The following is a 13,863-nucleotide window of genomic DNA, read 5'->3' as shown; positions in this document are numbered from 1 at the left end:
ACACACATAAGAAATGGGTGGTTCTTAATCTTTGGGTCACAGAACCTCTTTGAGAATCTGATGGAAGCTCTGACCCTCATGGGCACAGATAGACTTCTCAGGTAACCCCAGGGATATTGATAGACCCTCCAAAGCCTATTCATAGTGACCCAGGGACCCAAGGTAAGAAATATAGATATTTAAAATAGCTGCTTAAACAAAATATTAAAGGACCAAGGGTTCATAGGAGAGCTAACCTTTGACCAGGGCCTTGAAATAGTTCAGTGCAGAAGAGCATTCCCGGGGGGCAGAACAGAACCAGCAAAGGCCCACAGATTAAAATGTCCACAGTTCATTGCACCCTGGGGAGGTGGGGAGTGGTGTGGTATATACAGAAAGATCAGGGTTGGGGTAGAATGCAGTAAGTGATGATATCACCCTGGTTCCCACAGGGCATCCTCGGAGCATTTCAGTATGCCTCCCCACCACCAGCACCAGTTTGTCTTTTTCCCTGTAGCAAAGTTGGGTGGGTAAAATGTGAGACTTTTCTGACCCATCATGTTGATGAATGCCCATGCCCTTGGCACCAGCAAGTCAAAAGGAAAAGCCAAGTTTGTTTTAGCAGGCTCCTCCCAGAACCAGCACACAAGTCCAAGGAGTGATACTCATCATATGTATTTCTTGGAGTTCAATTTGCGCCAAACTATTAAATGAGTGTTTTATTATTTCTATCAACCTGGACTTACCACCTGAAACCATTGAAGACAATCTGAAATGTCAAGTTACTGATCACGGTATGGAAGGAACGTTGCATGAAAGGCTAAATATTGACAGCCAACTGCACAACACAACTCAGAAAAATGACAGATTTGAGGACAGTAGGTAAATCTGTGCTTAGGAGCCAGTAGTATGGGTTCTCTGTCCTGTAAGGAGTGTTTTGGACATGTGTATGTGAAAGGCATGGAGGATCACTGATTATGTGAGGAACCTTGCAGATGCAAGTGAAAGAAACTGAACTCAACCGGCTTAAGCAATTTTTAAAAAATAGAATGTAAATTAGCTCAACTAAAATGTCCAGTGGTCTGTTGGCTACAGGTACAACTGGATCCAGAGCTTCACATGTTATCGGGGCTTAGTTTCTTTCTCAAGTCTGTTTTTTTCCACTATTCTTAGGCAGTCTGTCTTCTCATGGAGACACCAGCTTAGTAACCACAGTAAAGAGAAAGCATTCTTGCCCTGGCCGGTTTGGCTCAGCGGTTAGAGCATTGGCCGGCGGTCCAGAGAGACCCGGGTTCGGTTCCCACTAGGGGCATGTACCTCAGTTGCAGTTTGTCCCCGGCCCTGGTTGGTTGTGAGGGTGGCAGCCACTTGATGTGTCCCTTTCACATCTATGTTTCTCTCTCTCTCTCTTCCTCTCTCTCCCTCCCACTCTACCTGAACAAAAAGTGAAAAAATGTCCTCAGGTAAGGATTAAAAAAAAGAGAGAGAGAAAGCACTCTTTCCTAAAAATTTTCAGTAAAAGGATAATTTACCTGGTCTGGGTCAAGTACAAATTCCAGCAACTGGTTAGCACCTAAACTACAAGGATTTAAGGTGGGATAGTGGTGATTTCCTAAAGGGCAATGGGTGCAGTTGCCAGAAGAAAATGGCATGGATAGCAGGCAATAAAAAACAATAGTGTTGCCCTGGCTGGTTTGGCTCAGCGGTTAGAGCATCGGCCTGTGGTCCGGAGAGACCCGGGTTCAGTTCCCGCTAAGGGCATGTACCTCGGTTGCAGTTTGTCCCCGGCCCTGGTTGGTTGTGCGGGTGGCGACCATTCAATGTGTCCCTTTCACGTCGGTGTTTCTCTCTCTCTCTGTTCCTCTCTCTCCCTCCCACTCTACCTGAACAAAAAAATGGAAAAATGTCCTCGGGTGAGGATGATCAAAAAAACAATAGTGTTTTACCCTTGAATCACTCAAACTGTCTGGAATGTTTCCCAAAAGAGGAATTACCCCTGTCTAATGACCATCCAACCAGCATGGGTGGTCAGGGAAGGCTTTCTAGCAGAAGTGTCAACTAAAGATGTGAAGGATCATAAGGAAATATACACAGGGATGTACATAAGGAAAGGTGATACAAGCAGAGGCGTGTGCAAAGTCCCCAAAGCAAAGGTGGTGGGTGTTTTCACAAAACTGAAATAAGACCTGTGTGACCCTGAAATGTAGAAAATAAAAATATGTGATGAGAATTGGGTGTATACTTTAAATGGATGAATAGTTGGTATGTTAATTATATCCCTCAGTAACGTTGCTCTAAAAAAGAAAGAAAAAGAGAGAAAGAAGAAAGGAAAGAAAAAGAAAGAGAGACAGAGAGAGAAAGGGAAAGAAAGAAAAGAGAAAGAAAGAAAGAAAGAAAGAAAGAAAGAAAGAAAGAAAGAAAGAAAGAAAGAAAGAAAGAAATGCCATGAGCAGGGCCAGATGGCAGAGAGCTTGTAAATCATCCCTCAGAGGGGAACTTGATCCTGACATGGCAATGGAAGCCATTGGGAAGGACTGGTGTGAAGGGATTTGCTACTGGGTGGGGAAAGGGATGAGGGGTAAAGAGGGCATGGAAAGTGTAAGGGTGACAGTGAGATGGATGGTAGTGAGATCAGACGAGAGGGCAGTGGAGTTGAGACCATATAGAGGATTAATTAGCTCCTGCTCTCTAACTTATGCAGCTTTGCATAAGACACTTCCCCTCTCTTCTGTCTGTGAAGAGGAGATCATATGTTCAGCCACTCTGTTTTTTTAATTTTTAAATGTTTTTATTGATTTTTAGAGAGAGAGGGGAAGGGAAAGGGAGAGATAGATCAATATATAGATAGAAATATCAATGAGAGAGAAACATTGATCGGTTGCCTCCTGCCAGTCCCCTACCGGGGATAGAGCCCAAAACCTGGGCATGTGCCCTGACCAGGAATCAAACCAGTGACATCTCAGTGCATGGGACAGTGTTCAATCCACTGAGCCACACTGGCCGGGCTGTTGCAGCCACTTTGGAAAACAGTCTGGCAGTTCTTTAAAAAAGTAAACATAATGTTTCCTTATGATCCAGCAATTCCACTCCTAGATAAATATATACCAATGAGAAATGAAAACATATGTCCACACAAAAACTTATACACAAATGTTCACTGAGCATTATTCATAACAGCCAAGTAGATACAAACCAAATGTCTATAATAAATAAAACATGGTACCTCCATACAATGCAATATTATTTAGCAATAAAGAATGAGGTGCTGACTTAACCTATGATGTAGATGAACCTAGAAACACACTAAATGAAAACCAATCACAAAAGATGATATATATTATCTTATTTATTTATTTATTTATTTATTTATTTATTTATTTATTTTTAATCCTCACCTGAGGATACTTTTTGCATTCATAGTGCAAGAAGGAGAGAGGGAGGAAGAGAGAGAGAAACATTGATGTGACAGAGACACACAGACTGGCTGCCATGCACACAACTCCATCCAGGGCCGGGGACAAACTGCAACCGAGGTAAGTGCCCTTAGCAGGAACTGAACCCAGGTCTCTCTGGACCACGGGCTGACACTCTAACCACTGAGCCAAATCGGCCAGGGCTAATATCCTATTTTTTAAAATAAAATGTCCAGAATAGGCAAATCTGTGGAGATAGAGACAGCAGATTAGTGGTTTCCAGGGCTTGGAGGGAGGAGAATGGGGAGTGATTGTTCATGGGTACAGGTTTCTTTTGGGGGCAATAAAAATGTTCTAAAATTGAATGTGGTGATAGTTGCACAACTTTGTGAATATCCTGAAAACTGAGTAGTACACCTTAAGTAAGTGAATTTTATGTATGTGAATTATATCTCATTAAAGCTGTTAAGGGTGGACCCTGGCCGGTTTGGCTCAGCAGTTAGAGCTCCAGCCTACTGACAGAAAGGTCACAGGCTGGGTTTGATTCCTGGTCAAGAGCATGTACCTGGGTTGCAGGTTCGATCCTCAGCCTGGGTTGGGGTCATGCAGGAGGCAACCAATCAATTGATATGTCTCTTTCACATTGGTGCTTCTCTCTCTTTCTCTCTCTCTCTCTCTCTCTCTCTCTCTCTCTCTCTCTCTCTCCCCCTCCCTCCCTCCCTCCTTTCCACTCTATCTATAAACCAATGGAAAAATGGGTGAGGATTAACAAAAACAAAAACAGCTGTTAAGAGTGGGGAGGGATCATAAACTCTCCGCAGTTGACATCAAGATCTCTCATAATTACCCTGGCCAGTGTGGCTCAGTTGGTTAGAGTGTTGTCCTATACAGTCAGTCGTCCCTCGCCACTTTGCACTTCGACTTTCGCAGTTTCACTCTATAGCGGGTTTTTTTCAAATATATTCATTAAAAAGTTGATCAAGACAGCAAAAATGCCCTGGCCAGTTTGGCTCAGCGGTTAGAGCGTCGGCCTGTGGTCCGGAGAGACCCGGGTTCGATTCCCGCTAAGGGCACGTACTTCGGTTGCAGTTTGTCCCCGGCCCTGGTTGGTCGTGCGGGTGGCAGCCACTCGATGTGTCCCTTCACGTCGATGTTTCTCACTCTCTCTCCCTTCCTCTCTCACCCTCCCACTCTGTCTGTACAAAAAATGGAAAAAATATCCTCGGGTGAGGATTAAAAAAAAAAAAAAGACAGCAAAAATGATACAGCGCATGCTCGGTTGTCTGAGTCAATTATACACCTCTGTATTACAATTAAAATTAAAATTACTGTACGCATGGACTGTAGGCCTATGTATTCAAGCACCCCCGCAAACCCTTCAATGCCAGGTGCAACAGTTTGACCACTCCTTGTGTATGGGCAATAATTTTTTCCAAAAAATTGGGTGTGGCGAAGCCAAGCCAATCAGAGCGTGCTGTTCACTGATTGGCTATCCTATCCTCTTCCTATCCTGGCCACTAGTTGGTTCAGCCTCATTCAAGTTCCTTTCTCTCATACACACTTCTACATCGCTACGCATCAGAAGCATCTTTGCTCTTGTAAGTGCTTGCAATTTCTGAGAAATACTCGATTTATAAATAAAGAATCCTACTTCACGGAAATTCACTTATTGCGGTAGAGTCTGAAACTGATTAACAGCGATAAACAAGGGCCGACTGTATAAAACCTTAAGGTAACCACAAACTGAAAACCTACAAAAGATATACAAAGAATTAAGAGAAAAGAACTCAAAGCACTAAAGAAAACCAGCAAACCACAGGAAGAGATCAAGTGAAGAAGAAAGAAACAGAAAACGATTTCAACCAAAAAACAATCTAAAGTCTAAACAGACAATTACTAGCAACGAAACGAAAGCGGTAATAAAAAAAATACTCCCTGCCTGGCCAGTGTGGCTCAGTGATTGAGCGTCCTCCCATGGATTGAGAGGTCCTGGTTCCATTCCTGGTCAAGGTACATGCCAAGGGTTGCAGGTTTGATCCCCAGTAGGGGGCGTGTAGGAGGCAGCTGATCAATGTATCCCTCTCACATCAATGTTTCTCTCCTTTCCCCTCTCTTTAAAATATCAATAAAAACATTTAAAAAAAAATTTTTTTTAAAGAGCCCTGGCCGGTTTGGCTCAGCGGTTAGAGCGTCGGCCTGCGGTAGAGAGACCCGGGTTCGGTTTCCGCTAAGGGCACGTACCTCAGTTGCAGTTTGTCCCCGGCCCTGGTTGGTCGTGTGGGTGGCAACCACTCGATGTGTCCCTTCACATCGATGTTTCTCTCTCTCTCTCTTCCTCTCTCTCCCTCCCGCTCTGTCTGAACAAAAAATGCAAAAATGTCCTCGGGTGAGGATAAAAAAAAAAAAATTTTTAAAGAAAAAACTCCCAACAAATAAAAGTCCAGGACCAGATGACTTTCTAGGTAAATTCTACCAAACACTCAAAGAAGAATTAATATCTATCTTTCTTAAGCTATTTCAAACAATTGAAGAGGAAGAAATGCTTCCAAACTTATTCTACAAAGTCAACATTATGTTGATACCAAAACCAGATAAAGACATTACAAAAAAACAAAATTATAGGCCAATATCTTTAATAAATAACATGCAAAAATTCTCAACAAAATATTAGCAAATCAGATTCGACAGTACAGTAAAAGGATTATACACCATGACAAAGTGGATTCATCCCAGGTATGCAAGAATAGTTCAACTTCCATAAACCAATCAGTGTGATACATCATATTAACATGTGATACATCAAAATAAAGGATAAAAACTATATGATTATCTCAATAAGTACAGGAAAGACATTTTACAAAATTCAACATCTTTTTATGCTAAAAACTCTCAACAAAGTGGGTATAGAAGGAACACATCTCAACATAATAGAGGCTATCTATGACAAACCTACAGCTAATGCTGAAAAGCTAAAAGTTGTTCCTCTATGATCAAGATCAAGACAAAGTTCCCCACTGTCACCACTTCTATTCTAACATAGTATTGAAAGTCCTAGCCACAACAATCAGAGAAGAAAAATAATAAAAGGCATCCAGCCCTGGCTGGTTTGGTTCAGTGGTTGGAGTGTCAGCCTGTGGACCTAAGGGTTGGGGGTTCAATAACAGTCAAGCGCCCATACCTGGATTGCAGGTTTGATCCCTGGCTCCAATCAAGGTCATGCAGGAGGCAACCAATTGCTATGTCTCTCTCACATCTCTCTCTCTCTCTCTCTCTCTCTCTCTCTCTCTCTCTCTCTTTCTCTCCCCCCTCTCTCTCCCAACCTCCCTTCCACTCTATCTAATAAAACGTTGAGATTTTTTTTTAAAAGGCATCCAGCCCTGGCCGGTTTGGCTCAGCAGTTAGAGCGTCGGGGGTTCAGTTCCCACTAAGGGCACATACCTCAGTTGCAGTTTGTCCCCGGCCCCAGTTGGGTTGTGCAGGTGGCAGCCACTCAATGTGTCCCTTTCGTGTCGATGTTTCTCTCTCTCTCTCTCTCTCTCTCTCTCTCTCTCTCTCTCTCTCCCTCTCTCTCTCCCTCCCTCCCTCCCTTCCACTCGATCTGAACAAAATATGGAAAAATGTCCTCGGGTGAGGATTTAAAAAAAAAAAAGGCATCCAGATTGGAAAGGAAGAAGTAAAACTCCCATTATTTGCAGATGACACAATACTATACAATGAAATCCCTAAAGACTCCACCAAAAAACTGTTAGAACTAATAAATAAAATCTGAAACAGATACAGAATTAATATACAGAAATCTGTTGTGTTTCTTTCTTTCTTTTTTTTTTAATCCTCACCCGAGGACATTTTTTTCCATTTTTTGTTCAGATAGAGTGGGAGGGAGAGAGAGAGAGAGAGAAACATTGACACGAAAGGGACACATTGAGTGGCTGCCACCCACACGACCCCAACCGGGGCCGGGGACAAACTGCAACCGAGGTACGCGCCCCTAGCGGGAACCGAACCCGGGTCTCTCTGGACTGCAGGCCGACGCTCTAACCACTGAGCAAAACCTGCCAGGGCTACAATACAATTCTCGAACACTAATTGAATATTTGCTTAATCAACTTGAATTGTTTTGCAGTACCAGTATTATAAATGCAGAATATTCATATAAACAAATGAGGAACAGGAAAATGTAGAAAGTGATATAAGAGCTCAATCTTTATATTCCTTAGTAGTAGTCAATAGATAAAATTTAAAACTGAAAAAAAAAAAAACCCACTTAACATTAGCAGTATAACTCTGATGCTTAGAAAATAGATATAAAACCAGAAGAAATAATTGGAAATACCAGAAAGAGTTTAAAGGAATTGGAAGTGAGAGGGAATGGAATAGAGAACAGCTAATTTTAAAGTTTGTATAGATTTTCAGATTAACAAAAAAAAATACCTTTTTAAAAAATTTAGATTCTTTTAGCTTCTATCTGAGAAGGCTAAAATCTGAAAAAGAATGGGTTAAGACTCCAGTAATCCTTGCAGCTTCATTTGGCCAGTTTAGTGAAAGAGTGTGACTTTCCAAGCTCTCCGAGTTCAGGATAGTGGGCACAGCATAGAGAAGGTTCTCCAGGCTGCACCATCTCCTACCTGTTCTGCCTTTTGTTTCTTTGCTTACTCCAGGGTGACCAGCCAGAAAGAAAATGTCAGCCAACTGTCCTGGGCATTGTCTAAACAGGAGACTTCATCACTGCCAGTCATATCACCTTTGCCTTTTCCTTCTCTTTCCCTTTCTTTGGGAGCTTCCTGGTACTTTTGGGAGGGGGCTCTCAACAACTCTCAACACTGTTCAAGTTCCTTCAACAGAATTCCAAGTTGGAGGCCTGTTTTCATAGACTCAAAGTCCTAACACAGCAGGGACCACCTGGGAGGCCTGGAGTTTTCATCTCCCCTTCTCCTCTTTCTGATACTCTTTTCTGAGGGGCAGGATGGAGTCATCACCATTAAAAGCACTGGCTCTAAAGTCAGACGTATAGCTTGGCCTCTTGTTTGCTGTGTGACCTTGAACAAATTATTTAACTTCTCTGAGATTCACCTTGTTAGCTGTAAAAAGGAGAGCATAATAACATATAGGGTTGTGACTGACTGCTTGGTAAATAGAGCTATTGACTATCTCCCATATACTTGGAACCATCTCCTAGCTCTGTTCCAGAGTCTCAGAATGCTGCTGGAAGTTCCTTTTGGAGCAAGGGTACTCTCCACCTATACCTGGCACTCTATGTTCCCTGCTAACATTTACTTCTACCTCCAGACAGTCTCCTCTTTCCATAAGATCAGCTTTCATCTTGGCTTCTAGCCAAAGGGATCATAATCTCAATTGCTTTTGTCAGAAATCTTAAAACCCCTACCAACTGATGGTTTGAAACACAATGGGATTGGGGCTCCTGGCTGCAAAGAGGAGCCAGGGAGCAGCCGGATGCTGCTGCCTGTATTGGGGGGTTGGGTACTGTTGGGCCAGTGGGACTTTGCAGGGGCACGAATGCAGTGAAACTGGGGAAGAGAACCAGGCCAGCTGAGCCTGCTGAGGGAATCTTGACATTTCCAAAGGAGGTTCACCAGAGAGTTCACAGGAGGCACTGAGAGAAGGGATCTGTACCCCTCAGCTTCTGTAGTAGGCCCCCAGAACTGTCCTCCCACCAGGACTGCCCACAGGGGGGAAATACATAGTTCCCCCAAAGGAAATTAGAATGCTGTCGAGAATAAAAATAGATCTTGGATAATGCCTTAAAATGCTAATTATCAGTTATATACAGAGCCAGGATTCAGATAACTTCCCACAAGATCAGAACAACTGGCTAGATCCAACAAGATAAAATAAACATTAAAAAAATGTAGACTCCTACAATGAAGGTCAAGAAAGTAACTGCACACAAAGAGATGCGGAAAACCTACTAGATCAATAATGGGCAGCACAGTGATGTGGCTGCCAGAAACATTAATTCAGTGTGAGGCCATATTAATGGAGAAGTAGAATCTAAGAAAGGGGAGGTGAAGTTTGGCTTTATTCCCAACTGAGTTCAATTCAAAGAATCATTCTTTAAAGGGGACATTGCTGACCTGGTAAGAAGCAAAAAGAGGAGAGATGTCACAATAATGAGAGAGCCCAGAATCCTGTTCTTTGAAGGAAGGCTGAACGAACGAGGAGTGCTTGGCTTGGAGGAAGAAATTCTAGGGAGATGCAAGATCCCCTTACAATTCTGAAGAGCTCCCCCACAAGGAAAACAGGAACTGGTCAGATGATATGGTAAAATGGGAAATGCCAGAACCCTCTCCAAAAGTCAGAAAAGCCGGGTTCCAGCTCCACTATTTACCAGATATTAGAGCCTGAACACTTTTCAAATCACACACCATGTCAGACACAACTGAGCTCTGAACTGCTTTTCTGTGAGAGGCAGGGGTAAGAAAGCACTGGAAGGGAGAGTTCAGTTTAACCCTAGAAATAATTTTTTTCTTTTTTTGTTAATCCTCACCCTAGGACATTCTTTCCATTGAGTTTTAGAGAGAGTGGAAGGGATGAGGGAAGGGGAGGGGGGGGGGATACATTGGTGTAAGAGAGACAAATTGATTGGTTGCCTCCCACACTCAGGGATCGAACCTGCAACCCAGGTATGTGCCCTTGACAGGAAATTGAACCCAAGACCCTTTGGTGTGGTGAGGGAAACTCGAACCACTGAGCCATGCCAGCCAAGGTAAAATTGTCTTTCTTTTTTTTTAAGTGACATTTGTCATTCTTATCTCTGATCACAAAAGAAATACATGGTTGTGCCTTAGCCAGTGTGGCTTAGTTGGGCACTGTCGCATGCACGGAGAGGTTGCCAGTTCGATTCCCAGTTGCCGGCTTGATCACTGGTGGGGGGCATGCAGGAGGCAGCCGATGGATGTTTCTCTCTCACTGATGATTTATTCTCTCTCTCCCTCTCCCTTCCTCCTCTCTAAAATCAATAAAAACATTGAGAAAAAAAAAAAAAAAAAAGAAATACCTGGTTGTATAGAATGTTGGTAAACAGAAAAGCAAAATTAAGATAAAAATCATATCAATCCCTATTTACTTTCAAATATTTAGGGATAAGATATACTGACAGACAGATATTAACAAAAATGGATCATACAAATAATTATCTGATAGAATTTAGAGTATCAGCATTCAAAGATGTATGTATTGGTATGTAAGTTTGTTTATTGCAGTATTGTTTCTAGTATAAAAAACTTGTAAACCACCTGATTTCCCATTAATAGGAGAATAGTGGGAGTGTCTGGGTAAATGATAGTACATATACATCATGCAATACTGTGCAGCTGGTTGAAAGTAAAGGGTGGGCCCTGGCCGGTTTGGCTCAGCAGTTAGAGCGTCAGCCTGTGGTCCACAGAGACCCGGGTTCAGTTCCTGCTAAGGGCATGTACCTTGGCTGCAGTTTGTCCCTGGCCCTGGTTGGGTCGTGTGGGTGGCGGCCACTCGATGTGTCCCTTTCACATCGATGTTTCTCTCTCTTCCTCTCTCTCCTTCCCACTCTATCTGAGTAAAAAATGGAAAAATGTCCTCGGATAAGGATAAAAAGAAAGTAAAGGGTGGAACTTCAAAATGCTTCTACATGTATTGCTTGAGGCAAGCAAAGCTACAGAATAATATGTATGGTATAATTCCATTCTTGTAAAAAGAAATGCATACACATATGTTTTTATAATAATAATAAAAAAGACATGATGTTAACAGTGGGTACATTTGGGGGGTCAGAGTTGGAGAAGCCAAAGTAAGACAGTCAACATGTTCTTTGAACATTTCTGTGTTGCTTGAATTGGGATCATCAGGATATATTATTTTTATAATTTAAATGACTGAAGTTTAATAATTAAACAACAATCTATCCTGGAAACTTCTCCATGCCATTAAAGAGTCTATATCATATTCAATGATCACATATATTTCTTGTGTGGATTTCTCTTTTTTTTTTTCTTTTTTGGTACGTGCCCCTAGCAGGAACTGAACCCGGGACTCTCTGTTCTGCACGCTGATGCTCCAACCGCTGAGCCAAATCGGCTAGGGCTTGTGTGGATTTCTCTTAATGTAATGAACCTAATGTTGGATATATCAGGAACTGTCCAAACCTAATGTTGGTATATCAGGAACTGTCCAAAGAGGGAACACGAGCATTTTGACAATGTTTATCAGAACCAAAAATGTGCAAACCCATAAATCTAACCATGCCTCAGGTAGGAAATTATCTGATAGGTACACTAGTACATGTGCATAAAGATATCTATGCAAGAATTGGTCCCTGCCTCACTATTCTTGCTAGCAAAAGGCCAGAAACAACTACATGTCCAACCTCAGGGATTGTATAAATAAAAATTACAGGCTGACTATATGCTGTAATTCTCAACAGCAGATACAAGAAATGAAATGGATCTTTAAAAATTTACATGGAAAATGTGCCAGGATATATTGCAAAGTGAAGGGGAAAAGGCAAGGTACAGAACGATATGTACAGTATGATCTCATTTCTATTTAAAATCTCTGTGTGTGTGCGCGCGCGCGTGCGCGCGTGTGTGTACACTGGAAAAGATCTGAAGGATACACATCAAGCTGTAGGTAGGATCTACCTATAGGTTAGCATGTATCCCTATACGGATATAAGTATAGAGCATAAAAGAAGTGAGCTCTACGTTCCCTGAGGTATGCAAATAGAGATCGGCTGCCTCATTTTGAGCGGTGCTATAGAAGGAATTTCCACATCCCCCGGAGGTGACCTCGGTACTCTCTCCGTACCTGAGAATCTCGGAGAATGGGGAGGTCCGGACTAGGAGAAAAATCCACCCCTAAGGGGAAAGGGTTAAGTGAGGATGGCGTTCCTGTGGGCGGGCTCGGCGATCGGCAGCGCCGGGCTCTGTTAGCCAAGTCTGAGCATCTCCGAGGATGCGGTGCTGCGAGCGGCTGCTGGGACACGCGCAAGGTGAACGCGGGGGCTGCCTGCGCGTCGCCCAGGTGAGGAGCTGGCAGAGGGAGTGGGCAATGGCGGGGAGCAGGCAGGGAGCATGGCCTGCAGCCCCCGTCTCAGGCGCGAGCAGCAGGGCCTGCACCAGAGCCCACCCCTACCTGGGACACTGCGGGAAGGCGCGGAGCCAGGGGAGAAGAGAAGGAGGAAAAGAGGTAACCTGAGATGGACAGCTCCCGGAGGCTGCCCAGCGCTGCCCTCAGGCTGGCCTCTCCCCAGTTCCCTGAGACTGGGAGATACCCCCTCCCCCCAAAAATCTCTCCAGCTGCTGGAATCCAGTGCTGGACAGCCCCCTCCTTGTCCAAAGATGCCCACATCTCTTGGATTGGGGGTGGTGAGCAGATGGCATAAGCTTATCATTCATTGAAGGCCCAACTCAGCAGTCTGCAAAGCTTTTCAGACCCTCTGTAAAATGAGACACAGCGGGTTTCACAACCCCTAGTATGACTGTGTGACCTTGAGTGAGTTGCTCAACCTCTCTGCACCTCAGTTTCTTCCTCTGTGAAATGGGAATACCCATACCTGCTTGTGTTGGGAGGACTGGATGAGATAGAGGACATGCAGCTAAGCTTAGCACAGGAACCTAACTGGGTAAGAGCTCAACACAACAGTACTGTTATTAAGATACCTGTGTTAGGGGCCTGTCAGTCACTCCCCCTCAGCTCACCTCCACTCCTGACACTGGACCTGAGGTTTCTTTTTAGGTCCCCAGCACCTAGCCAGGAGCAGAGCATGGGGCTTGGTGAATGTCTTGAGAAATGAACAAGGATTTAAGGAAGAGTCTAAACTCATTTTGGTGGATGGGTTTAAGGGGTCTTTGAACCCCCTGAAATTGTCTACAACTTTTGGTGAGCCTGGGCATTTTCCTGGGGAGAGAGCTTGGAATTTTCATTGGCTTCTCAAGGAGCCACGGAGATTTGGGGACAGCTGTTTCCCAGAAGAAAGGGGCATGGCCTCTACTCCTAAACACACCCACACCTAGGCTGTCTTCCCATTTTCTGGCTGTGGGGTCCTTCCTGCCTACCTGGCTCAGCTAGGGACTCTCAGGTAGAGGAACCTTTAGAGAATATATAACTGGGGCCACTCATGTGCTGGGGGGCTGGAGACAAGAAATGGAAGATGCAGATGCAGCCCTTGAGAAGCCCTGGGCCAATGTGGGAGACAGATTACTACACTATGTGACCAGGATGATGGAAAGGGGTGGAGGGGGGTGTCAGGGAAAGAAACATCTATGCTGAAACAAGCCACTGTCATGTCTTACCTGGCTTTTTATGCTGACCTGTCTCCCTCTTTTAGAACATTTATCAGATCATGAAACTCCCATGCTTAACATCTCCATTGGCTTCCTATGATATTTTAAATAAAATCCAGGTGCCTTACCACGGTTTACCAGTCCTGTTGTGATCTAGCAGCCCCACCTTCCTGACTTCATCTCCCTCTGCCACT

Source organism: Molossus molossus, unplaced genomic scaffold, assembly GCF_014108415.1.
Source record: "Molossus molossus isolate mMolMol1 unplaced genomic scaffold, mMolMol1.p scaffold_m16_p_18, whole genome shotgun sequence".
Classification (NCBI taxonomy): domain Eukaryota; kingdom Metazoa; phylum Chordata; class Mammalia; order Chiroptera; family Molossidae; genus Molossus; species Molossus molossus.
Note: the sequence above shows the minus strand (reverse complement) of the source record.